Here is a 26,054-nt window from a genome sequence, read left to right on the forward strand (position 1 = left end):
TGCTCTAAGTTAAACATGCAGAGTACTCAAATGAAAGGGCATTTGGTATCATTGCTTCTGTAGGTCTTTAAAAATACAAGTGGATATTGCTCCTGTATTGTCTCTTTGCACTATTTTAAAAAGGTTTTGTAGTCTTTCCACATAAAATAACAGTTGTTTTACAACCTGAAAAATTTACATACATTACTGCATAGATTTTTTATTTGCAGTACTTTCACTCAGGAAAAAAGTACAAGATGCAGACATGCATAAGGAAGACAGACCGTCCTGTAGTCTTATGCATTATGAAGATCTTATTTTACAAAACAGATGAGAATTTAAGATGACCAAGACATCTTTAAACTCAAAAAATAATGACAGATTATCCCAAACAAGAAAAGTCAATTACCAGCTTTGATCTTTATTTTGCAAGTATAATTGTCTCCATAGCCTAGGGAGATATATTTATAGATATGAAATATACAAATATGAAATAAATATATATGAACTATATATTTATATTTTTATATATATATAGACAGATTTATATATATAGCTTTCTATACAGCATATTGAATAACTATAGCATAGATTTTCAGGACATGTTGATTCACAACACTATGTAAAATATGTATGCATTCAATGTGCTTCAAGTTCATAAGCAGACAAAATTACTCTGAAAAGAACTACTGAATGAACATATACTAACAAATTTCTTCCATCCCTCTTCTATCTTTCTTTCCTTCATTCAGGCAGAATCAAGCAACACTTCAAATTATCATCTTCATCAGTTTAACCTTTACTCAAGACATCTTGAATACCCTATGGTCTCTGTATCACTCCGTATTAATTTGAAAACTGGAAAACCTCTAACATGGATTTTTTTCCACCTCAGATTTCATATATCTTCAAGAATATCTCATTTCTCATATATTTTCATCATAAATTAAACGTGTCAAACTTGAATGTAAGAAGGAGTTAAAATATGTCCATGACTTCTGGAACTGGGGAAGAAAAAGGGATTATTTTGACAAAAAAATTAATGTACTGTTACATTACCTGTGGACAGAATCTCAAGATTTTGCTAAGAAGTTTAATGGCTGGATTGTACCTTGGGTTGCCTTCCTTTCCTTTATTCAAATGAAATAGATATTTAAAAATCCCTTCCACTTTGTGGTGGAGGGGAAGAAAACTGATTCTGCATGCAGCTATTGCAATGAATTGGTATAATTCCTTATTCCAGGAATGCAACAACAGGGTATTTTCAACTGCCTAATTTTAGGCATCCAAATTAGACACTGGGCTAGGGAAATCAGGCCCACCCACTCCCTTCTCATATGCTCCTTCTTTACAGAGACAGGGAGGAAAGAATGGGCTTCAGACTCCTGAATATAATTCTGCTTTCAATTACCAACAGAAGAGCTCAGTTCTTAACTGTTTTTTTGGGGAACATAAGTTCGGCACATAGATAATGTAACATTCCCAACTTTATTAGTCAGTCTCTGTTTTATTAATTTAAACACTTTGCAACTACATTGACACTGAAGTGATGTTTGATGTCTGCAAAATATGTTCAAGTACACTTAACTCTGATTTTTTTTTCCTTAATTTGCTGCCTTTAATGTGTGGTTACTGTGGGGAATTAAAGTAAACCAATTTTGGATACCAAACTCAAGGAAGTTGACAAACTGAAGGCCGTGACCTTAAGGTCTCCCTATGCATAATGTATCAGGCAAGATGACATAAGGTTGTATCAATATGTACCTATGTTTATATTTTACTTTCTTTGCTCTGCTCTACACTTAGATTCCAGTCTCTAAAACGCCAAGAATCAGCACAGACTTCAGCAGCTACGACTTGTAACAACCTTGCACAGCCTAGTGGATTCTAACTGGATTCTATCAGTTCTCCATGGAATCACAGCATGTTTTGGTTAGGTAATGACAGCACCTTGACCTAAAAAGAGCTCATCCCTGGACAGCATGGAAACATTCACTTCCTCCATCTGCTCTTCTGGAGAGGTGCTTCAATGAACAGAAAAAAGATATACCTATTAACTCATTGTCAATTGTGACTCACACTTCCAAAATGCAGGCTGCTTGGGGTTTTTTGAAAGGGAGGAAGAGAGACCTCATTAGATGATAATCTGGGGTATTCAGGTAAGCTTACCTAACTGACATCAGCCAAGCTTTTATAGGGAACACAGCTATTTAAGAACTGCTCATGCTAGCTCTCTGTAAAAAATCTGTGCTTTCACAAGTTACAGTTAACTGTGTCTTATAGAAGAAAAAAGAAGTAACTGTAACCAATACTATTTTCACATTTCTCACCTGGAATTCAGTCTTAACCCTCCGTGAGGAAACAATATGCAACTTTCTACTCCTGTGAAAAGAACTGCATTTTCTGAAATTGAATATGGTCTTCTACTATTTAAAGTCAAATAACTAAGTATTGACTTTTTTTCTTTAAAAGAGTACTTAAAAATTAAGTACTGAACGTTCTCATGAAAAATTCTAGACTAATGCTGTTACACATAACTCTTACAATAAATCTTTTTGTAACTTTCTATCTCTGCTGTAACTGGAGATCAAAAGAAACAAAACCATGTCTGTTTGTTCAGGTTTTTTTATTGTATTGGCTTCAATATATCTGTGAATAGACACCACTTCAATGTCTATCTTCATCAAGCACTCTAATACCATGCCAGTGGGTACAAGAACAAAGAGGGGGTGGGGGGAGGGAGGGAGACACCAAAATGGAAAAGTGAAAATAATTACTAATCATTAAAACTAGTAAAAATTTCAAAGCCACTTAAAATTTCTTTTAAGAAAAAAAAGGTGACTAAATTTCAAGATTTTCTTAATTTTTTTTCCTGGTTAAAAGAAGAAAAAGTTAAAGCTCCTAGCATTTGTACTGTATTGTACTGATCAATGAAAGGTTGGATTACTTTGAAATACAGACAGTTGTGAGCTGGAAAAGATAAACTGCAATTCTGCGGAGATGAGGAGCTGAAGTAAGGAATGAATAACCAAAGGGCAAGAAATCAGCCCCCCATCACACCTTTCCAGTTTCAGGACACTGGAAGTGCCATCCAAGTCAATGTCTGGTATGAGGGCTCATGAGGCTGCTTTAAACACCTGTTCAGCACCCTCTCCAGAGGGTGCATTCTTCTACCTGGTAGAATTTGCTTTGAAACTTTAGAGTGGCATAATTTTTTTTTTCATTTTTTCTATACTCAAGTGGTAGTAAGGGCTAAATCACAAAAAACAAAAATCCGAGATCCAAAACTAATGCTCACTACAGTGGAAAGAAAGTTATTTTTAAGACAGAAGTGGTCATCTATTACCAACCACCTGGATATACTGCATGCTATTATCCACAGAACCTACTAAATTCTTTCTAGATTAAAAACCTACACCTTTTGTCAGCATAAGGGTATGTTGAATCTTCAAAATAAAAAAAAAAAACAACAACAAAACAACCTTTTTATTTTTTATTTGATTGTGTTGGTGTGGTAAGCAAATGACCTCAACAGCAGAAGCAGCACATGTCTTAGATTAAAACCGATGACAGACTTCCTAGACCAAACAGTTCTTAGAAACTCTTGGCTAAAGAGCCCCCTGCTGTTAAAAAGTGTGGTCCCATTAAGCTACCTGATTAGGCAAAGTCCCCTGATATCCTTCCAGGGGAAATCAAACAACAGTGATGGTTCACAAGACCAGATGGCCAAGTTTTACATTCTTTCTTCCTCCCTTTCCCTCTTTCCAATCTCACATCCTTGTCCTGCTTTAATAGTTGTTGAACCTTTTCCTAAGCCCATCAGACAAACAAAAAATTATCCAAAATACCCAAACAAATAAAATCCATAGTTTTGTTCAAAGGTAAAGCTTTAAAATCAGAGAAGAAGACCCACTGCATATGAGAACTAGCACAAAAGAGAAAGGGGAGTGCTGCAGCAAGACTGGGTAACAAGAACAGTGAGCAAAACCTCCTCTGCTTTTCTTGTCTGGTCCAAATGTCTTTAAAAGAACCTCTCAGTTACACCACACATAAATGATCTTCAGCCGTATCTGCAGTTCCTCCGCAAGTATTTCTCCTTTAATATACTAATACGCTAATTACCCATCACCACAACCTTAGTGGAATAGCACAGTATAGTTTCTCTGGAAATAAATTTAATTCTGCAGTACTTAGCTTAAAATTCCAGTTCTAGCTGACTCATTTTAGGTTTCTCTCTCCATCTTATCTGGACAGTTCTTGCCTAAGTCACTGGCTCAGAAGAGGCTCACAAGACATTTATCTATCTGTCAAAGGTGCCAAAGTCTCTAATTTTGAGACAATACCCTAAAACAGAAGACTGAAAATAGCACTGTGTTTTGCCTAAAAAATTCCATCTAAAATATCAGTTTACCTAACTAGTGATAAAGACTAAATATTAAACAAAGATGAGCACCATGTTTGTCCTATAACATTTTTAAACAACTGCTATTCCAAATTACTCTGTGGTCATGGTTCCCAGGGCACTAGGACCTCTCTGTTTCTCTCAGTTTCTGTTCCAAAACACAAATACCTTCCCCAGGGGCCTAACGATTCCAAGTACTTTGCTGGCAGTTAATAAAGAATATTTTTCAGGAGAGAAACACCAGCAAAGAAACTGAAGTGATCTGGTCCAGTCCCAAGTCTCACATCATTCGCTAATGCATTCTAAGCAGCATCAGCTACTACACCAACACACCAGCAAACTGCATAAAATCATCATTGCAAGAGGCTTGATGCCAAGCAACATCCTGCCATTCTGCACCCACCTCCTTTTCTCTTTAGCACTTTCTGGAATTCAGTATTGCTTGACTGTACTCTACCTTGTGCTCCTTTTCTTTCTACCCTACAGTCCACTTTCAGATGTGGATATTGTCTGTTTAAAAAACATCAGTTTCCTCCTTCTGGTGTTTTTTTGGGTTTTTTTTGTTTTGGTTTGTTTTTTGGTTTGTTTTGGTTTTTGTTTGTTTGGTTTTGGGGTTTTTTGGGGGTTTTGTTTTGTTTTTTGTTTGTTTGTTTGTTTTTGTTGTTGTTCTTATGTTTGGGGTTTTTTGGGCTGTTTTTGTGTTCCCGGAATGCTCCTTTCTGTGTGCCATGGAGCAGGGAAGCACAACCTGCTTACAGGTCACAATTACTGGTCCACTCAGAGACTTGTGCAAATCTTTAATAACATGCTTTGCTGTGGAAAAGTGGGAAACAGGCTCTCCTCTACCTACTGCAGCGCAACCAGCACATAAATTGTCCAGTTAGGTATGTCCAGAACATTGTCTAACAAGTATCTCCTATTAAATACAATTTATATCTGTGTGTAAAATACAGCTAAAAATCTTGGAGAATAGAGGCAATCCTGATGCCTATATAAAAAGTTGCTGAAATTTAGGCAGGGCTGGGAAGAGTCCTCAAACACCATTATCCTTTAGACCACCATACAGCTATTCAATCAGAATATTTTATTTATGAAAGCTGTCCACAACCAGTCCCAGAACATCAAATGGGAGCAAGAAGGCTTCTACACCTTCAAATGCTGGCTGGCAGCAGTCTTGCCAGAAGACAGATGATCGGCAGGGTCAATCACCTTCAAGCAGGACTCTCCAATAGCCTTTGCCTGCACTTGCACTGCAGCTCTCTTTTAAGCCAACAGTGGGTACCTCTAGGGCGTGTGAGTCCTTGCACCGGCAATTAAGCATTTCTCCGTAACAAGCCCTGGGTCCGTCTCTGAGACAGCAGCTGTCAGGCTGTCACACTGTGACTGCAAAGACTTGCAGGGATTTCAGATACTGTGTTCCACTAGGGAACAAGGAGTTTAACACAAATCATTTTTCCTTGAGCAACCTTGAAAACTAAAAGTAAAATCCAGCACCTCGAACCTGTGTCTTTACAACAGACCTGGCAGGTCAGCTGCACGGCACGTTTCTTGAGACACTAACTTCGCCCACAGCATTAAAGAAAGGGCAGCAAAATTGCCCTTTTTTAAGAGGCTGTGTCTCAGCATTTGCCACGGAAGACGACAAGCTCCTTGCTGAGTCTCCCACCCCTCTGCTCAACACGGTTACAACAGGACCAGCACGCAGGGCTCCGGACCTCGCCTCCCTGCGCCAGAGCACGGTGCGGAGAGGCGGCGGGAGCTCTGCGCCCGGCCCGGCCCAGCCCAGCCCGGCCCAGCCCAGCTCGTCCAGCCGCGCTCGGGCACCCGCCGAGGGCAGCAGGTCCAGAGAGCCCGCGGCTCCCGCGCAGCACCGAGCCGGCTCCTGAAGTTCTGGAGGAAGGACACGGAGACCTACCTCTGAGAGACGGGATGGGGAAAAGGGAAAGGAACAAATGAACAGATAACGCCCACCCCCTCCCCCCCCAAGGAAAAAAAAAAAAAAGAAAAAAGAAAAGTAAAAGGAAAGAGGAGCACTTGGGAAAGCGCACCTTCGTGCTGGGCTGCTGCTCGGAGTGGAGCGCGCTCACCAGCACCATCCCATCCTCCCAGGCAGCGCCCACCACCGGTCGTTCCGGCCGGCACCAGGGGCACGTTCCGCCTCCGCCCGCGCCCGCCTCAGGAGAAGGCCCGGGGGCGCCAGGGCAGCGCGGCCGCGGAGCAGCAGGAGCCCCACCCCGCGGGGCCGGCACCGGCCGAGCCCCCAAGCACGGCAGTCCCCGCGGGCTTGGAGGAGCTGGGCAAGGCTGTCACCTCCGCTTGGACCGAGCGCAGCAGGGAGCAGGCGAGCCGCTGCCGCACCGCAAACGCGTCCCACTCACGGCGGAAAGTTTGTGGGCGGCGGGACCGACCCTCCACCCTCTCGTGCGCCGGCCCAGCCTTACCTCCCACCCCTCTGGGCGCCGCCGCTCCTTCAGGTGCCTTCCTCGCCTGAGGGCCAGGAAAAGAACGCAACAGCCTGGCTTGGCTCCCCCGCCTATAGTCTAGTCTAGTCTAGTCTAGTCTCGTCTAGTCTAGTCTCGTCTAGTCTAGTCTAGTCTAGTCGGCTCGGCTCGGCTCGGCTCGGCTCGGCTCGGCTCGGCTCAGCTCGGCTCAGCTCGGCTCGGCTCAGCTCGGCTCAGCTCGGCGCCCGTCCCGCCCCCCCGGGCGCCACCCCCGACGGCCCCGGGCCCCCGCGCAGCCCTGCCGCGGCGGAGGGCGCCCCCTGGCGAGCGTTCCGCCCTTGCCCGTGCGCGGCTTGACCTGGGCCCAGCGCGCCCCACGGCCCTAGCACACACGGTCCGGCCCCAGCACACACGGCCTGGCTCCAGCACACACTGCCCCAGCCCCAGCACACACTGCCCAAGCCCCAGCACACACTGCCCCAGCTCCAGCACACACGGCCCGGCTCCAGCACACACTGCCCCAGCCCCAGCACACCCTGCCCCAGCCCCAGCACATACTGCCCCAGCCCCAGCACACGGCCTGGCTCCAGTACACACTGCCCCAGCCCCAGCACAGACTTCCCCAGACCCAGCACAGACGACCCTGCCCGAGGGTCAGCCCGCGTCCTGCGGCATCACAGCCCATCCTGAGCTGGGAGGGACCCACCAGCATCATCAAATCCAACTCCCAGCCCTGCACAGGATATCCCCAAGAGTCACAGCCTGTATCTGAGAGCTTTGTGCAAATACTTCTGTCAGGCTTGGTGCTGGGGACCCTGTTCCAGTACCCAACCACCCTGTGGGTGAAGAACCTTCTCCTGATAGCCACCCTAAACCTTCCCTGACACAACTACAGGCCATTCCCTTGTGTCCTGTCACTGGTCACCTGATCCATGAACTTTGTGAGTTTGTGACACTGGTCACAAATTCACATTCTGGAGAGAAGAGATCGGTGCCTGCCCCTCCTCTTCCCCTCACAAGGAAGTTGCAACTGCATTGAGGTCTCCCTTCAGTCTCCTCTTCTCGAGGCTGAACGGGTCAAGTGACCTCAGCTGCTCCTCCTATGGCTTCCCTTCAAGGCCCTTCACCACCTTTACACCCTCTTTAATGGCTTTATACCTTCTGTTATGGCACCCAAAACTGTGCACTGGTCTCCAGACGAGGCTGCCCAACTGCAGACAAGAGCAGGACAATTACTTCTGGGAAGAGACCGCTTCTGGGAAGAGACCTAAAACCTAAATTAGGTTTTGGGAGAAAACCTAACTTTAGTTTAGGCAACAAATGTGAGACTTTGACCAACCATAGAACCTGTAGCAGTAGCAGTAAAAACCTTGGCCCCATGTTCCTCTTTCACAGAGCTCCTTGCAGACACAGTGCTCTGGAGGAGTTTGCCTTCATAACAGTATCCCAGCTGATGTGGTAGTCATCAGCATAGACACAAACCCTTATCTCAGGGTTGACTGATAGAATAAATAACAGTATCCATGTTACTGTTTTATCAGCTAATGCGATTTTTTATTTATCTAACCCATGGCATTTTTGGGAGTATGTTGATGCACAGTCATGTGTACAGAAATACTCACCTTCGCAGTTATATTGTACTGATTGTCTCAGTAGGGAAAAAACCCAACCATAACATACATTCTCCCAGCTGACTATATATACACACACAAACTGGAAAAAAAGTTCTTTCTTTTTCATGCCTACAAAGATTTCTTACACCTTCCCATCTGACCCATCTTTTCTGCAGACAAAAAAGAGGCAGAAGGTGGGAGGAAAGAGAGAATAACAGCAGAGACCCATTTCACTGACACTCAACTAAAAGTAGGGTGGTTATATGCCAAAGTCTCTGTTCTTAGGTGGAAAAAATGCAAACCTAACAGCAATGCAGAATGAGTTTGGGAAATCCTGGTTTTACTGAGTGAACGAACCCCAAATTTCCCTATTTTCAAGCAGCAGAGACCCACAAGGGTACAACCTGACAAAGATGCAAGACAAATAATCATGCGAAATTGAAGGTGTTTTGTGAATAAGAGCAGTGGGGCAAACATTGACCAAGAACCGTCCACTTAACAGGTTTGCAGAAAATAGCAGCAAATCAACCAGGTTTGTTGAAAACTACTGTGCTTCCTTTCCCACTGTGAAAGGCAAAGAAGGTGGCCTCTTGCCCTGCTGTGGATCCCAACTGTACTGTCACAGAAGGGCCCAACTTTTGTCTCTCTTCAAACTGGAGATGAAGTGAGGTAGCAGCTTCCATGTGGCAGAGTCAAAGCAGAACCTTAGCTGGCCTGAGGGAAGGACCGAATCTGTGGCCTCTTAGATGAGAGGTTGGATTAGGAACTGCTGGCTGCCAAACCGGAGGAGAAAAGGTGGATGGGTACCTGAGAATCTGCCAGCATGTTGTGACTGGGGCAGAAGATTGGTTTGCTTGGAAGGAAATACTCTATTGTGACTGATTAACTTCTATTTCCTAACACTTGCAAATAAAGATAATAGAAGTAACCCTTGCAACCTTCACAAACACTGTAAGTAAAGCCTGAAAAGTGACCCTTTTTGAAACAATTTTCTATTTTTTATGAGGCAACCATAATGTTCCTCACAAAGATATCTGAACAAATAGCAGTAGAAATAATCTTTTTTCTGATAGTAGAAAGGTTTAAGTCACTGGTAGAACTGCTTTTTTATATCATTACCAATTCCCTGCTTTCAGGCAGAATCAGTTCTTTTTTCTGCCCTGCAGAAACGGTTTGACATTGACATTACTGTGTTTCATATTTCTATGTACAAAATTAAAGACAATAAAACATGCATACAGAGAGTCTGCAGGATCACAGCCCTAAGAAGGAGTAGGTTAAAAAAGAGAATCTGTCAAACTCCAAATTTCCTAAGGTATTTGGAAAGGCCTAAACATAAGGACAATGCCAGGTTAAAAAACAGTGACACAGTAAAATAATTTTCAGACAAGCTCCCTGTTAAAACAACTGAACAACGAAAACAAGTAACTGCCTTTCCATTGTCCCCAAAAGTTAAAAGTTTGCATCCCTCTAAATGCTCCATGGAAAGATGTTTCAAAAAATGCAGGTGTAGTTGACAAGATCCATTTGGTTATATACACTCAAACAGGGACAGACAGTGCCTTTGAGGACAGCATTTTCTTTTCTGTGATTTATAATAATTAAAGCATATCAAGAACCTGCCAGCTTTGCTTAGGCAGAACCTATTTTTGGTAACAAAAGAAGAGCCCAGAAAGGACAAACTACAGACAATTCTTTTCCTGAACTTCAATCCACAACCCCTTTATTTTCTAACCATCAGAAATTACTAGAGTGCTTAAAAGCACATCAAGGACAGCTGACTTTCTGAACAGAAAGGTGCCTGCTTCTCCATTCCCTGTAGTCATGTTGCAGTCTGGATCATTGCCATGGCTACGTTCACCAGCATGTTTGATGGAAGTTGCTCCTTTGCTGCTGGGAGAGAAGCCAGAAACCAGAGCTGTGAACGCAATCAGTCAATTTATTTCTGCTGAATTTAACCAGGAGTCAATTCAGTCATCTATGCCCTATTATTCTAATCTCATACTGCAAAGTTGTTAAAGTTAAGGCTCTTTCGTCTTCCTACTACGCAAAATACACAGCTTAAAAAAAAGAAAGTAGGTCTTCAGATTAATTTTTGTCAGTACAAGCAAACTGAAATGCAATTTAATTTAGCATCAAATGATTGAGGACTGCTTAGTCTCTGCCACTGTTGGGAATACAAGATGGAGAATTACACCGATTGGATAATTTGAACTAGTAGGAATAACATATTGTGATGTTGCTGTTTAGTATTAGGTGTGCTTGGATGCTCTGAAAGAACCAAAATTTTGTAAGTGGATCTTAGAAGGATTGTTTTCCTGTGGCTGTTCTCCGCCTGTTTTTTTGTATTGTTTTGGGGTCTTGTGCCTGATAGGACTAAATTCACTTTGTCTCCTTGGTAGATAACAAAATTTGTGTACATCTATTTTTCTGCCCTGGCATAATACATACATTTTTTATATTTTCATCCCTTAATTTATCCCTTGATTATACAAAGGGCTAGCAGGGGACAATAAGAATACAGGCACGTATATAACCATGATGCTATCATAACCACTGTTTTCTTGGGAAAGGAGGATAAAATCCGAGCCTACTTCATCCTCTTTCCTTTTTCAAGTGGCCAGCTTATGGTTTTGATTTGAGTCTACAAGAAATTGCTGTGGCTTTGTTAAGCCCAATTTAAACTTAAAGGTAATTTTTATGACAGACTTCAAAGTACATCATTTTTACTCCCTTCTACATCAAATGTACTGGTTTCATTTTATGTGAAAGCCCTGAATCAGCTGATCAGGTGCTGGCACCAGACTGCCCCTGTGTGTTGCAATGCCCACCTGGACTCAAGCAGGGTCAGATACACAACCTCAAAGCACACAGAAATGGCTAGAAGGCATTTACTACCTCAGCCCTTTAGGTACCCTTTGGATCTGTAGAGGAGTTGTTTTATGTCCCTCTTTAAGAGAGTTTTCGTTTTTCATCACCAGCATGACTTAGCTTTCCTCTGTTACTTTTAGAAAAATTACAAACATAAAAATTTGAAAGCATACAAAAAATTCAACACATGCGGGCAATCAATTAATGAAACCTTGAATAGCCTCAAGTCACAATGTATGCAAACCTAAATATGCTTTCTCCCTACACTCTTTCAGTTGGTAACCCAGAGGGTACTTCACATCAGTATCCATCATGGTTGACTCATGATTTTTACAGCTCTTTGCTGTTCACAGCATGACCATGTGGTACTGAGCATTAACTTCTGACTTAACTCCACCTTTCTACACAGTGAAGGCCTGTTGTCACAAAGACATATTTAATACAAGAGTGCTCTTTCATACTATACCAGATCGTTCACACCACACTACATGAAAATTATGTATATGGCACAGATCTAGCACAGTTGGTTCTCAGATAGTTCTGGAAACATGCAGAGTGTTGACCAGCCTAGCCAAGGCCACAATAGACAGGAAGATGGGCTGCAAACAGCTGTGGTTGCACTGCTGATGTGTGCTGAAGGCAGGATGATGATGGGGTTGCTGAGGGAGTGTCCAAAGTACAGTGGTGAAAGAACTGTTCTCTTGAGAGCTGCCACCACCATGATATATCATGCACCTGCTGCAAATACAATGTACCTCTTCCACACATTCATTAATAGCTTTATTTCTAGTCCCTAGCCACCCTCTAGGGATGGCCAGAACAACTTGGGCCTGAAGGTGTGGTCTCTACCTCCTGTTCATGTGGGACAAATAGACAATTTATCTTCCATACCACACACATGTGCTCTTGTGATTACAGATAGAAGGAGACTGTTTCTTTCCTATAAAAAGAAGATGCAGAATTTTCTCCTTTTCTCCTCTTCTCTTTCCTTCTATTTTTTTCTGTTCTTCTTTCTTTCTTTCTTTCTTTCTTTCTTTCTTTCTTTCTTTCTTTCTTTCTTTCTTTCTTTCTTTCTTTCTTTCTTTCTTTCTTTCTTTCTTTCTTTCTTTCTTCCTTCCTTCCTTCCTTCCTTCCTTCCTTCCTTCCTTCCTTCCTTCCTTCCTTCCTTCCTTCCTTCCTTCCTTCCTTCCTTCCTTCCTTCCTTCCTTCCTTCCTTCCTTCCTTCCTTCCTTCCTTCCTTCCTTCCTTCCTTCCTTCCTTCCTCCCTCCCTCCCTCCCTCCCTCCCTCCCTCCCTTCCTCCCTTCCGCCACTTCCGCCACTTCCTTCCGCCACTTCCGCCACTTCCTTCCTTCTGCCACTTCCTTCCTTCTTCCACTTCCGCCACTTCCACCACTTCCTTTCCTTTCTTTCCTTTTCTTTTTGGTGTAAGTATTCTTAATAGAAAGTCTAAGTTCTCTACTCCAAAGTCCATGACTCACATGCTACTGTGCATTATTTTGATTTTTTGTGGTTCTTTTTTTTACTATGGAGACTGTACTGAAGCTGTTGGCATGAAGCACAAATATTATAGCAGTAAATCTTCTCTCTGTTATATTTAGGAACTGTGCCACCAGTCCTGATTTACTTATTCTAAAGAAACACAATCTGGAAATCTCCCACTGCTATACCTGGCAAAAGAACACATTAGGGTAAATTTCAAACAGGGTCCTTGCTATCATAAGTAAACACAGAATCAGCCTTTTCATATATCTGCTAATTTTCAGGGGTATTGTGTTGGGGTTTTTTTGCTTTGGTTTTGGTGTTGGGGACTTTTGTGTGTGTCCATTTTAGTTTGTTTGTGGTTTGGCTTTTTTTAATTTCCAATTTAAGATTTTTTTTTTTTTTTTTGCAATTTGGAGGTGTTTCAGTAAATACAGTGTAGTGGCAAGCAACAGCTGAAAATACCATGTTACAAAAAGCATGGTAAGCCTGGTTTTGTCATTCTTTTGGGTGACTTATGGAGCATTCACAAATGCCTCCTGTATAATGGCTACTTCTTACAACCAGACTTCATTATTCACAGAACTGCCAAGAGCCAGGTTATGAGGAGGGAAAGTTCAAGAATTCTGACTAAAGCCATTGGATGGCTCCACAACAACTTTATTAGGTTTGGAATCCTTTTTTTGTTGATGTTGGCCAGAGATTATGGTGATCGTGTCAAAAGCCTATTTTTTGGTTCAGTGATTCAGAAAGGCAGCTATTCCCTCTGCTGATTGTCCTGATAATTATAGTTGCCCATAGAAAAAATTATTTCCAGCAACTGAAAGGCATCAGCAAGAGCATTTGGTGGTCTTTTGGTGGTGCCAGAAGCCTAAGCATGTTTTGCTGCATGCGTGCTGTTGGTTGCCTGCTTTTATTCCAGCTCTGTCACAACTGCCTCAAGAACTCATTATGGGTCTGGGCCAAAAAATTGGTAAGGAGAGAAGAAAAACATTTATCCAAGGTCTGACACTGGCGTTAACCTGTGGGTTGGGTGGTCACAGGCTGTTATTGCTCTGGCAGTGTCTCATGAAAGGAATCATGTTTTGTTGGAAAAGCAGGTGAACACCAGCAGACTAAATTTGCTGGTGGTTTCATGAGTGAAAGAGAAACCTTGCTGAGGTCAAAAGACTGGCATGAATCATCTTGTTTCCCTTGCTATGTGCCTGTTTCTGCTCATCTGTGGGATATTCTCACGGTTTTCTGTGGTTGAAAACTGAAAGAGAAAGGCAGAGACTTGTGCATTTCTACAGTAATGAAATCTCTTTGATGTTTGCCAAGCAGTGTGAGTGATGCTAAAATTAAAGAGAAAACACCTAGGAGTACCTGGGGGGGAAAGGCAACATGTGCCCAAATTAGTAGCCTCACTTTTGCATTAAGATAATTTTCCTAGAATTCTCCAAAGCAAAATATAACTCCTCTGCTGGTAGTAAGTATCATCCTCCAGATTTTATTGTGAAGCACATGGAAACAAGTTTTACCCAATTTTAGCAGCATGAACTAGGAAAATCTTCTGCTTCTAGAATGAAAAGATTATATGTTTTATATGAAGGTCACCAAGAGTGTAACTCAGTGCCCTTTGTCCCTCTGAGATTAGAGAATTATTTGCTATTCCTATCTGCAAAAAGTAAACAGCAAAATTCAATCACTGTTTCTTCTGACTCAAACACTGCTTAAGGTTTCTCTCAGGACAATGGTTATATTCAAAATGCTCTCTGGACTTACTTTAGCTTTTATATTGACAACATCTCTTTAGGATTGTTTTTTTCAGAAATGTGTGGATCAGAAAATGCTATAATCTTAGTGTATTTTGACAAAATGTAAGTCCTCTCCTTATAGTTTTTGTGGGTTTGTTTGTTTGGTTTGGTTTTGTGGGTGTTTATTTGGTGGGGGTTTTGTTTGTTTGTTTGTTTGTTTGTATGTTTTTAAACCTTTGCTTCCTCTCTCCTATCAACGGCAGAAATAATGCTTTTCTGAAACTAATGCCAGAATTTTGTCTCCTCCTGGGATTGCTGCAACATTAATATAACATGAATGGGCCTAGGACTCTGTCAGGTCCACAAAGCACACACTGGTTGAGTTTCTGGCTCTGCTAAGAGCTATTTGATGAAGGATTTCGTTTTCAGCCACTCAAGGCAGATTTAAAAAAAGGGTCAGTGAAAACCAGCTTTTCCCAATGACTCCATATAGCTGAAGGATATATTTCCAATAAGTGAAAATCATTGTAACCTTTAGAGCACCAGACAGGACAGCCTGGATGTTTGATTTGCCTGAGAACATCAGCTGAACTAATGAGCTCTGCACAGTGGAACCCGCTCCTTCAACCCTTGCTGCCAGAGTTTTGTAAGAGGACGCCAATGCACAATAACCTCTTCAGGAGAGGAAGCAAAGATCTCCAGGTTTCATCAAATATCAAACAAGCTTATATTCTCACCTAGGCCCAGCCTACTCAACTGCATTTGCTACAGTAGGAAATGAATAAGAAAAATATTCTGTTTAACGTGGGACACACAGAGGTGAAAGAAATATATAGCTACAATGGTATGGTGAGGCAAGAGGAGTATCCCTCAGAATTCAACCTGAATTCTTCCTTCCTGGTGTACAAGAGCTACTTAAAATACATTGTTAAGCAGGACTACTACTAGATCTACTAGCCTACAAATTTTCTCCTAATCTATTTTCCCTCTACTCTTAGAAGTCCTCCATGGAACATCTAAAATCCTGCTTAGAGCTACCATGATCCCTGCTCCATCGGTGCTTACATAAGATCATCAAAGGATCATATGCAAACTGTCCTCTTCACCCCAGTTCCCAGTGATCCCACTATTTATTAGGGAAGCTATATCCCTTTTCAAACACACTCTGAATTATTTTTCATGAAAAAAAATCCATTCAGTCCATGTTGTATTAGTTTGGCCTGCCATTATGGGGAAAATATCTTAGGAAAGGAAGACAAATATGAAAACTGCAGAATTTCACAATTCTTCTAATATTTCAAGAAGAGAGACCCACCATGAACCAATGTCTGTCATGCTTTGTTACTAAATACTTGACAATATATAGGAGGTATAGAAAAGCTAATGGTGTGTCTTGCATGAAATCTGTTGTGAATGACACATCAGAACAGTATGGGTATGATCATGCACTTTAAAATATATCCCTCCCCACAATGATAAATATTTTTGATTAGCACTTAACCTTACCTGATGAGTGCTGACATAGCATTTTAACACTTTCTAGAAAGATGTATCTGCAATTGGAGAAGCTATGGATTGATGTTTCAGATTCTGGCTGGCCTATTCCCTATCTGGCCTTAATCTTCTATTTAATGACATCACTTGGACACCAAAACTAATTTGGAACCTGGTAGCTCACTTAAGTGGGACTTTGTGACAGGAGAGCATTACACTGCTGCTCAGACAGCTGCACTGGCTGCGTGGAAGTCCCCAAGGAAAATTCAAAGCTTTCAAGGCCCTAATTGTTTTGGATCTAGTTATTTTATGATCAGAAGAGGCACTCAACGTTGAGAAGCCTTGATATAGAATAGAAGTGGATGGGAAGAGCACTTGAATATTCAGGTCTGTTCATCCCCAGATTGAATCCCCAGATTGAACTCCCACACGTGTTATTAAAGCCTATTTTCCAGTCTGATGACTGGGAGAGGGAAGGCTTGCAGAAGCTTTTTGTAGCATATAATTAGTTTAGGAGCTCAGTGCAATAGCATCAGCTGGAAGAATATATAGATGATGAAATCCTGTAATTTTGAACAGTATTATTAATTAGGAAGAATATGCAGTCCTTGGAAAGGCATTTCTGGTGTTTACATCTTGTAAAACATACCTAAATAAAATACACTCTATGAAGTTATTCTTTGAAGGCTCCACAAATCCAGAATGCTAAATTAACTTTGGATTCAGAATAACAACACACACCATGGAGCACAATGTCATGTGTTTCTCTTAAAAAAAAAAGTGTTATTTAATTCACTCTTTTATCTAAGGATAACCCTACTCTTTTGCATACAGGGACATCTGTGTTATATGCCAAAGCATGGACAAAGTATTGATTCAGTGAAACGCATGCACTTGCTTGAACAGCCCACAAGATGAGTGGTCTGAGGTACCCAAGAAGGGCTCAGACCCATGCATTCTGCAATGGGAGAAGAAAATGTTGAGGTTCTTTCTTTACTTGCCACCTGGTTCTCTCTTTGGCCCTAATGGTTGCAGCCTCAGTTTTCAGCAGGGATGTGTTGACCAGCCTTATGTGCACTGTATACCAGGGCAGAGCAATTTTTTTCTGTCTGCACTCTGTTTCACTGAGTGGATTTACAGGAACGCTCAGATGAACACAATAACTCTTCATTCACATACAGCAATATCACCTGGGTCCTACAAGTTTTGCAATGTTATTCCAACCACAGCAATTGAAGGAAAGGTAAGGGCTCAGTACTGCCTTTAAAAGTGTACAAGACTAAAGGACTAAGGTAAAGGCAACTTCAAAACACAGTTACGCCACAAGGCTGACATTTTTTAAGGTGACTCTCTCCTTCAAAAAACACTAAAGACTCACTTGATAATAGAGGCAGACTCATAGTCTAAAATCTCATCTTTAAGCATTTCTTCCTTTTTTAAATTAATATGCTAGCTTTAGTAAAAGTTCCATCTCTTAGAGCACCAATTCCTTGACCACTGGTAAAATATTATGTACTTTTTCGTTAAAGTGAAGGTAACAGCACATCTTGTCCCCTCCCTGAGCAGCGAAAATGTGACCAAATTCATTTCATTATAAGATAAATTGTACATTACAGCTGGTCAAAAAGACTAATGGAAGTGAGTGGGGAATGTATTTCAAAATACAGAACTAGTCTAAATATTCCTGTGGGTTATATGCAGTGGTACAATTTGCCTAGAAATATAATTCTCTAGTGAAAAGCAGAGGGTTCAAATAAATGAAATAAAATGTACATAAGTGTGTCCTGGCTACATGCAGGATCATCTTCTTGGTATAACTCCAGTGGGATTCTATAGCCTGAGCATGAAGCCATGTCCAGACACTTTCTTTTGTTTCCAGGATACTATCTTATGAATAGTTATGTAAATACATTCTCAGACTACATAAACTAATCACTGCTTGATATCCAGATGACTGAAAAACCTTTTACAACAGTCTAATGGGAAGGACTTAAAATCAAAATGAACATAAAAGGAAAGTGAAAAATAAAACTCAAATTTCAGTTTCTAGTGCCATTTTGTACCTCACCTGAAAAATTCTCTGTCCACAGTATTCTGTTCTTGCTGATGGTGCAATACCTATACAGTAAGACAGAGGTTGCAATAGTACTTTAATTCCTTCTATACATAGGTAGATGACAGAAAAAGTTCTTTATGTCACTGGAAACTCTCAGTGGTCTCTGAATCAGACTTTATACTCTAGAAAAAAAAGATTTGAAACTGAAGAGAAAAAACATCAGTCTGAATTGTCCTTGTGTTTAAAGTCCCCATACATTTTTAATCACACACACTTGTATCAGGTTTTAGTAAACTAATGCAAGATGTTTCTGTTCCTGTTACCATCTCACAATTTTAGATTCCACTCTGGGACCAGTGGTTTTGGTCTCCAAGTTGCATCATAATTTTCAGATTTAGGCATGGTTCCCTGAGCCCACTACATTCAAAGAAATGTGTTTTCTAAATCCACTCAAACCATGCATTCAGCAAGGTCTTCTTGTCCAGTGAAGATCTTGACACAGCCTAGCTCATGACAAAACAGTCTTTACAGGTATCTCCAAAGTAAAGAGACAAAAGAGATACCTGAACAACCCTGACAGTAATGTCCATTCACAAATCAGGATCAAGAATGTAAAACCCTATCTCAAACTCCTACAGGGAAGGAGAAACCAAAGGAGGAGTGAATCCTTGTCTGAAAATATTGGAATTACTCTTGAATTACATCAGAGAGAATTTTTCCTTGTATATTTTTCAAGGTCTATGTAATTCTGGGGTGTTTCTGATTTTATAGTCACTAAATAACTTTCATGAATTACTTGAATTGGGAAATTATTCCATCAGGATTGCTCCATTCCAACTAGTTCTGTGATCATTCTTTCTGAATGGAGTCCAAGGGTATGATAAACTGCATGCAAAAACATGCAAGAATTCAGAATGCCTGAGATTAAAGAAGAGAGAAATTTTAGTTCATCAGTTTGTCTCTTTAGCAAATGAGTCTGCCAATGATATGGGATGTAACTCACTTTGTATATAACAAATGACTATGTAAAAAATGTCCTTGCAAGATTTGAAATGAAACAGTAAAAAGTATGTGAGAAGTTAATTCCATTACAACTTTCACATTTCACCACTTACTTAAAGGGCAAACAAAATAATCTCAAATAAGGCAGCATTTATGCAACTGAATCACTCAAAAATCAGAAATCTGTTGCATTTGGGTTATTATTTAGGGTTTTCCTTTTGTTTTCTTTTTCTCTCGTGATTTTTTTAACTTGCTTGTAGTTGTTTTACAAAAATGGTTATATATGATTTAGAGTTTTCATCTCACTCTTTCTAAGCACCTTATTGAAAACTAGTCATATGGCAGATTTTCAGGAAGGTAATTAGTAAAAGCTTTCCTTACTTTCTCCCTTGCTTTCTGCTTCCACTTCTGCTTCCATTTCCCCTTCCCTTCCTTCTGAAAACAATTAGGTCCAGAAAAGGGAGCAGACAAGCTTGCCATCAGAAATATACCTGTCATTTCCCATCAGCAAGATTCAAGAGTGACTGGGTGAGCAATTTTGCTGCACAGCCAGCAAGGAAACTTCTGTGCATAACAGAGAGATTAAACTGTAAAAGAAAAGAAGAGAGGAAGACTTAGGCTGGGGGCTGAGTTTTTTTGCCTTCCCTTACTGACTGAAGATCAGTGTTGTGGAAACACCACTGTGGTTCATTGCTGGTTTGGGGCTTCCAAATGAGCAATCCTGTCAGAAGCTGATCATGAGTGTCTGCATCACCAAGGCTGTGAGATCTTGCAGATGTACATCACAGAGCAAAGCCTAGCTTTCTTACTGACAAGCCATAACTTGGTGCAAATTTACTTTGGGACATGTCTCTTCCTGGGGCAAAACCTAGCTGTTTCATTTTCTACTTTCATTAAAGTAGAAAATTTCATAAAATTTTCTACTTTAATGAATGTTTTCTGCCACCCTTTAACCCAGAACAGTTGTAATACAGTCCCCCAAAAATTTAACAGCAAATAAAATGTCTCCTTCAGAGAAGTTGCTTAATAAAGCAAACCAGTACTAAAACCTATCAGACCTTGAATAATTCCTCTGGACTATTTCTAGCTGGCTTCAAGTTGCTTATCACAATCACTTAGGTAGATTAATGAGGTATAAACTTTATCACTTTTTATCTCTGCAGCTGCCTATCAGTAAAGTCATTTGTACTCATCAGAGCAGTCTCTTAACAAGACAAGTGAAATTAACAACCCAGAGCATCAAAAAGCTGTCTAAATGTCACTCTATCCAGATGACTGTACAATCACTGGAGCTGTTTTTCCCAGGAATGTTCAGCAGATGAAGTTAATAACCCCGAGATGCTGCCACAATATAAACAACTTGTGGTTATACTAGCTCCTTCCAGCTTGTGGTAGATGACATTTAGCTCTCTCCTGGCTCAAAATTCAGGGAAACACATAGATCTTGCCCTTGTCTTTTTTTCCCCCTCACCTACAGCCTTCCCCTGCCCAGAGTCAAGGAAATTTCAAACATGAAACACTAAAAAGATTCTGGTTCTGAAGTCTATCCTAAGTCAGCAAAATCTGCATTGCTGAACACAGCTTCAAACACTATAAGAACCAGATGGGTCTTGCTCTTTTTGGAAAAAGTAACAATGCTGTTTTAAATAATGGCTTTATTTTTCTCCAGCTGTTGGCAAGATCTCACATGCAGAATAGTCAGCATTCCACAATTTCTGCCCACAAGCAAGTGTGAGATGGCTCCAAGATGCCTCGCTTCTCTGTACTGTAGGAGTTTTTAAAATGAGAAGCCAAACTCATAATAATTGGAGATGCTGCAACACAAAAAGCCCTGGGCAAGGAACCTTGTGAAAAGTAGAAGGGAATTAAATTGGCCTACACTGGAAATACAGGAACCTATAGCAATGAACATAGTAACAATTTTTTATCTGTATACTCTTTCAAACAAATGGTGAAAAACTTAAAACATACTAAGTTTTTCCACAAATTCCTCCCATGGCTGATATCAATAGATGTATTTCAGTCCACTTCCAACTCCTTCTGAAGACGTCACATGTACTGAAAGGCTTTTCAATGTATTATAACAGTTTTTAAAACTCACCTTATAATAAAGCATGTACTGAAATATTTGCTGAGGCATGTTCCTGCTTGCTTTTTCTGACACATGCTGCTTGAATTTTCTGCTAAAAATAAAAACACTGCCTACATTTAGTGATAGGATAAGTTGAAAGGGAGGAGAAAGGAGGAAGAATTTGGATAAATGCATTTCAACAGCCTTCTGCAAGAAGAAAGAAAAGTATGGTAATCCAGACCAGATGAGGTGAAAAAATAAAAGCACATAAATATGGTCATTCTGGTATCTATTTGCTTTCCATCATTCAGATTTTTTTTAGTGCTGAACATTCAAATGCATTTGTGATAAAAAGAGACCATTTTTCTTTTTTTTTTCACATTTTCTCCTTTCTGTTTTCCTTCTTACCTCTAGTTTCATTTAAACACTCCTACTTGTTATTTGTGATCAGCAACTTAGGGTAGAGAGTTCATCTGTAGTAGTGTTTCAGTTCACACGGGGAATGCTCTCCTAATCATTCACCTGATCATCATTTTTCTTCACTGTGGTTTGCCTCACTTAATGGCCTGCATAAACTGGATTGCATCCCATTAAACCGAATGGGAAGAGGTACTCCAGTCAGTAGGCAGTCAGGGTATGGGATAGAACTAAAGCTTGTCGGAAACAGGGTACTGCTGAAACACTGAAATAAAGATCTCAGGTCCTCAGCACCAATTGTTTTGCTCTTTGAAAACACTCTCACAGCATTTCACCAAGTGCTAACACGATGTAGCAAAACAAAAGGCATGCATTTGAGTCCGTCCGTCCCCCCCCCACTGAGGCTGTGTCCTGTGAGTGCTAATGCTGGCTTTCATCTCAGGGCTGTGGCTGTCACACACAGCTTTGACAGTCTCCCTTTGCACCCCTTGACCACTGGGCTCCCCAGCACACCACTGCTCTGCTCTTGCCAGCATCCTTTTGTTCCTCTTTCTTTCCTTTCAAGAAGTCTTGACTCAGTTTCTCTGACCTCCCACTTGGGAAGAATTTCCCAAGAGCCTAACTACTCCAAGTCTTCCTCCTTCCAACCAAATCCTCTGCTTTCACTGCAGTAAATGCTACCCTTTCAGCACAGTCATAAGCATCAAGTTTGTTCTTGATGTGTCATTGGGCTGTTCTTCTCGGCTTCTTCCTCAAAATATTCTGTGAATTCTTTGCAAACAGAGAGCATTTGAAATCCCACTGGCTGCTCCTGGATTGGTTCAGTCACAGGCTCCACCGACTGCAGCAAAGCTGTTTCCAGCAGCTGCCTGCAGATAGACAAGAGGTCTCTGTGCACTGAGCAGGGCAGAGGATGGCTTTGTGACCCCTGTTACCCAAGTTATCTAAAAGCCTTCCTTTCACAGCCCAAAGAATTAATCTTTCATTGCACAGCAAAATAACACTGGCTTGTTTTGAAGGAAAGTAGTGGCCCTGTTTGGGTTTAAATGTAAAAATGTTTTCAATCTCTGCACAATCAGGCTCTTTGGAGTTCAGACAAATGGTCTCAAGTGAAAAATTCTTAATTCTTTCCTATTGAAACTGCTTTAAGGCCATGGGGAGATTTCTCTATTTATAGTTATTTATAGTAAAAACCTCTGTTTCTCTCACTGAGCTGCAAAGGTAAAAGGCAGAATTTGAATAACAGGGACTGGTGGGAGGTGACCGGAGTTCTTGTCCTGCTCCTTTTCACTTGCTAGAGCAACATTTGGTCTGGGACTCAGAACACCAAATTGTTGCCTCTTGGATTCTCTCTTCATTTTCTTTCAAAATAACTTATCTCTCTTCCTCTCTACCAGTCTTCAGCTTCCCACCTGCCTCTTCTTTTTTTTAAGCTTATTTGATAGTTTTTCATAGTGTCTGAAAATCTGAGCAGGCCTCCTCCCACAGAGGGCAACAGCAGCTTTCAGAAATGGGGCTGAAACTGTTTCAAAACTGTTACTCTCAGGTTCCTCCGTGGTCGCAGTCTGTGGCTTCAGCATCACTCCGGTAGCTCTCAGTTGTCAGAGTCCTGCCTCAAAATTGCTGCAGTTTCCAAATATTATCTTTTGTTGAAGGGTTGTGTTGATCCAAAACACACACCTTTTGGCATTATCCCAATGTCATGTTTTTTATAGTATTTGACACTACTGAGCATCAGGAATTAACAAAACCAAGGGACAGCTCTGTATCCAGTTCAAGAATTTGCACTCCAAGATAAAATTACCAGCAGTGAAAGCCACAAAAAAGCCACATTAAAAAAAAACCCCTGTAGGTAGCATTAAATACAGCCTCCACCAACATAACTCTCATTCAAATACTATAATTTATGCATACACTCTATTAAGAAAACTCCATAATTAAAAAATAGATACACTAATGTGTGATGCTATAGATTTGGCTACCTTTTATTGATAATAAGCACATTTACAGGCTGACTTCTCTGGAACTAATTAAAGACATCACATTGTCACCACATCCATGAGAATAGTTAAACAGACAGACATTTATTTTCACATGTAACAGAGTGGTATGTTTGCTTACAAATGGACAAAGAAATCTATTGATATATGGAAAGATGTGAATGAAAATTCAGTGATTAGTTTGAAAAGAGATGTGCCAAAAGTTAATGAAGTCTATTAGCTAAGAATGTTTTTAAATATTTTTTTTCTTAAATGCATTATCAGAAAGATGACTGGAACATTTTATTTCATTTTTGTTCCATCTTCACAGTTTACACTTTATTTATATAAGTTTTATATCTATGTGAAAATCTTGCCTGAAATACAGATAGCTATAAAAACAGTTCAGCCCAATGCTCAGTCATGCTGCAACTATCCCAAAACATGTTTAAAAATATAGCTGTTTTTTTGTGTCAAACTAGAGAGAGTGCAAAAGGGTCCAAAGTACAATTCACAATTTATAGAGCTACTATGGCAACTATTAGCTGGCATCAAAGAGTAATTTTATTTGATGGAGTCACAGGAAATCAAACATCCACTGCAAACATCCACTGCAAACATCTACGTCCATCTTGAGTGCACTACAATCAAGACATGCTGGCATCATGCAATTCCCTGAACCATAACAACAACTTTGTTTTATGAAGTGCTGTACTGCTACCTTATGCTCTTATGCCCTATAAAGAACCTTGTTAATGACTATGTTTCCCCATCCTGGAGGTCCTGGCACTAAAAGCTTGGCTTCCTGCACATTCTGCAGCTCACAACCCTCTTGGCCTTGGCCTACAAAGATCCTGTGGGACATATGTCCCTACAGCAGCCAAGGTCCTATGGGAGACCTGTGACAGACCACAGCAGATGTGTGAAAAAACATGTTACTCTGCTTCTCTGTAAACTGTTGGTGTGTATAAGAAGAACTTGCTCATGCTCACTATGAACTAGCCAGGGGCATGGAGAATAAAGTCAAGCAATTATGTCTAGGAGTAAGTCCAACCAGGCTGAAGTGAACAATGGCTGGACAGCTTTGAGTGCAAAGCTACTCACACTGAGCTTCACTGTTGGTAAAGTTACATATGTCCAATATAGCCAAAAAAGCCACGTATGCCCAGTGTTGCCTAAGTGAACAGTATCAGAAATAACATGTTTGTGTGTGGATGTAGCAAAACTAGGACTACTGGAAAAAAAAAAATCAGGTGTGGGGTGCTGAGAGGAGCTTGGTGAGTAAGATGCAAAGATGGCAAAAATGTCAGCTTAAAATAATAAAAAATGAGGAGTAAAGTATGAAGTCAGGTAGAGAAAAAAGGAAGGTGAATCTCCTAGCAGCAACAGCATGAATATTGGCAGACAGTGATGCTGACCTGCATGCCCCCACACACTGGGATGCTAAAGGGACCTATCTTGGACAACCCATCATCCATTAGATGTGGTGTGGGAGGGAATCACTTTGCACCTTTGCATCTGCACACTAACAAAAATGTAATTTGACAGCAATTGCATGCTTATAGGTTTCACTGGACTTCAAACCTATAATTAACACTGTCACAGTCAAGGCTGTGTTGATTTAATTAAAAGCATTTTATTATGCACTTATTTAATTAAAATAACATTGTTATTTAAATAGCATTGTTATTTAATTAAAAGCTGATTGCCTAGATCACTGAGAACTTTGCTGTCCTACACATTTCCTTCTAGTGTGATCATTATTCAAAAACATGTCAATCATGTTTGCATCAGCTGCCTCTCAAGTCTCCAACCTCAAGGGAAAGCTTAAGACTTTGGCAGTTATGATGCTAAAAGCAGACTGAACCCAAAATGTTCTTCGTCCTGCCAGCATCCAGTTCTCTGCCAACAGACAATACAGCAGGTATACAGCTGGTATAAAGTTAATTAGTCATTACTTATTATCCAGGTCCCTTGTGCTATTTGTGCTTTGTCTGTAGAGGTGCCTTTGGCTACTAAAAAAACCCAAAATGCCAGAAGGTCCTTCCTCCAGATGCCAGGTTATCAGAAACTATTTTCATATACTGCTGTTACAGAGGCGAGGCAGAGAATGTGATGAAGTGACACAGGACTAGTCTCCAGTGAAGAGGCAGCCTGAGACACACAGGACAAACTGTGTTGTATTTCCATGGATGAATGTTGAAGGCCAAAACTGCAGTTTCATCAGTCAGCTGAACACTTCAGCAAAAAATATTGAATTATTCTGTGTATAGGCTGCAGTACAAATTTCCCTGACCTCTAATTTCTTACATTCCTGCTTCTACTGAAAACAACAAGTCTGTCCATTAATCATATTTAATTGAAGCTGTAAGACACTCTCTTGTTCTTTAATGAGACCATTTTATAAATGGAAGAGACTGGCATTGAACTCAAAGTTTCATCCATTAGCTTTTGGCTGTTGCACATTTTCAAACATTTTGGCTTTTTGTTAGATACAGATTAGGGATGAAGCT

The 26,054-nt window shown here is 40.8% G+C and overlaps 1 protein-coding gene across 5 annotated transcripts in view; it reads right to left on the minus strand.

Moving 5' to 3' along the window:
• The window catches only part of MOB3B (MOB kinase activator 3B), an 86,284-nt gene extending 79,201 nt beyond the window's left edge, over positions 1-7,083 (minus strand). For 4 of the 5 annotated variants that reach the window (XM_071424519.1, XM_071424520.1, XM_071424518.1 and 1 more), the window contains exon 1: positions 6,823-7,083. The gene's annotated coding sequence lies outside the window, so the exon portion shown is untranslated. Of the gene's footprint in view, positions 1-6,429; positions 6,736-6,822 lie in introns of those variants that run through there. The other variant, XM_071424524.1, reaches the window with a different exon arrangement.
• Positions 7,084-26,054: the final 18,971 nt, after the last annotated feature.

Source organism: Agelaius tricolor, unplaced genomic scaffold, assembly GCF_023055355.1.
Source record: "Agelaius tricolor isolate 1412-34295 unplaced genomic scaffold, bAgeTri1.0.p SCAF_4, whole genome shotgun sequence".
Taxonomy (NCBI): domain Eukaryota; kingdom Metazoa; phylum Chordata; class Aves; order Passeriformes; family Icteridae; genus Agelaius; species Agelaius tricolor.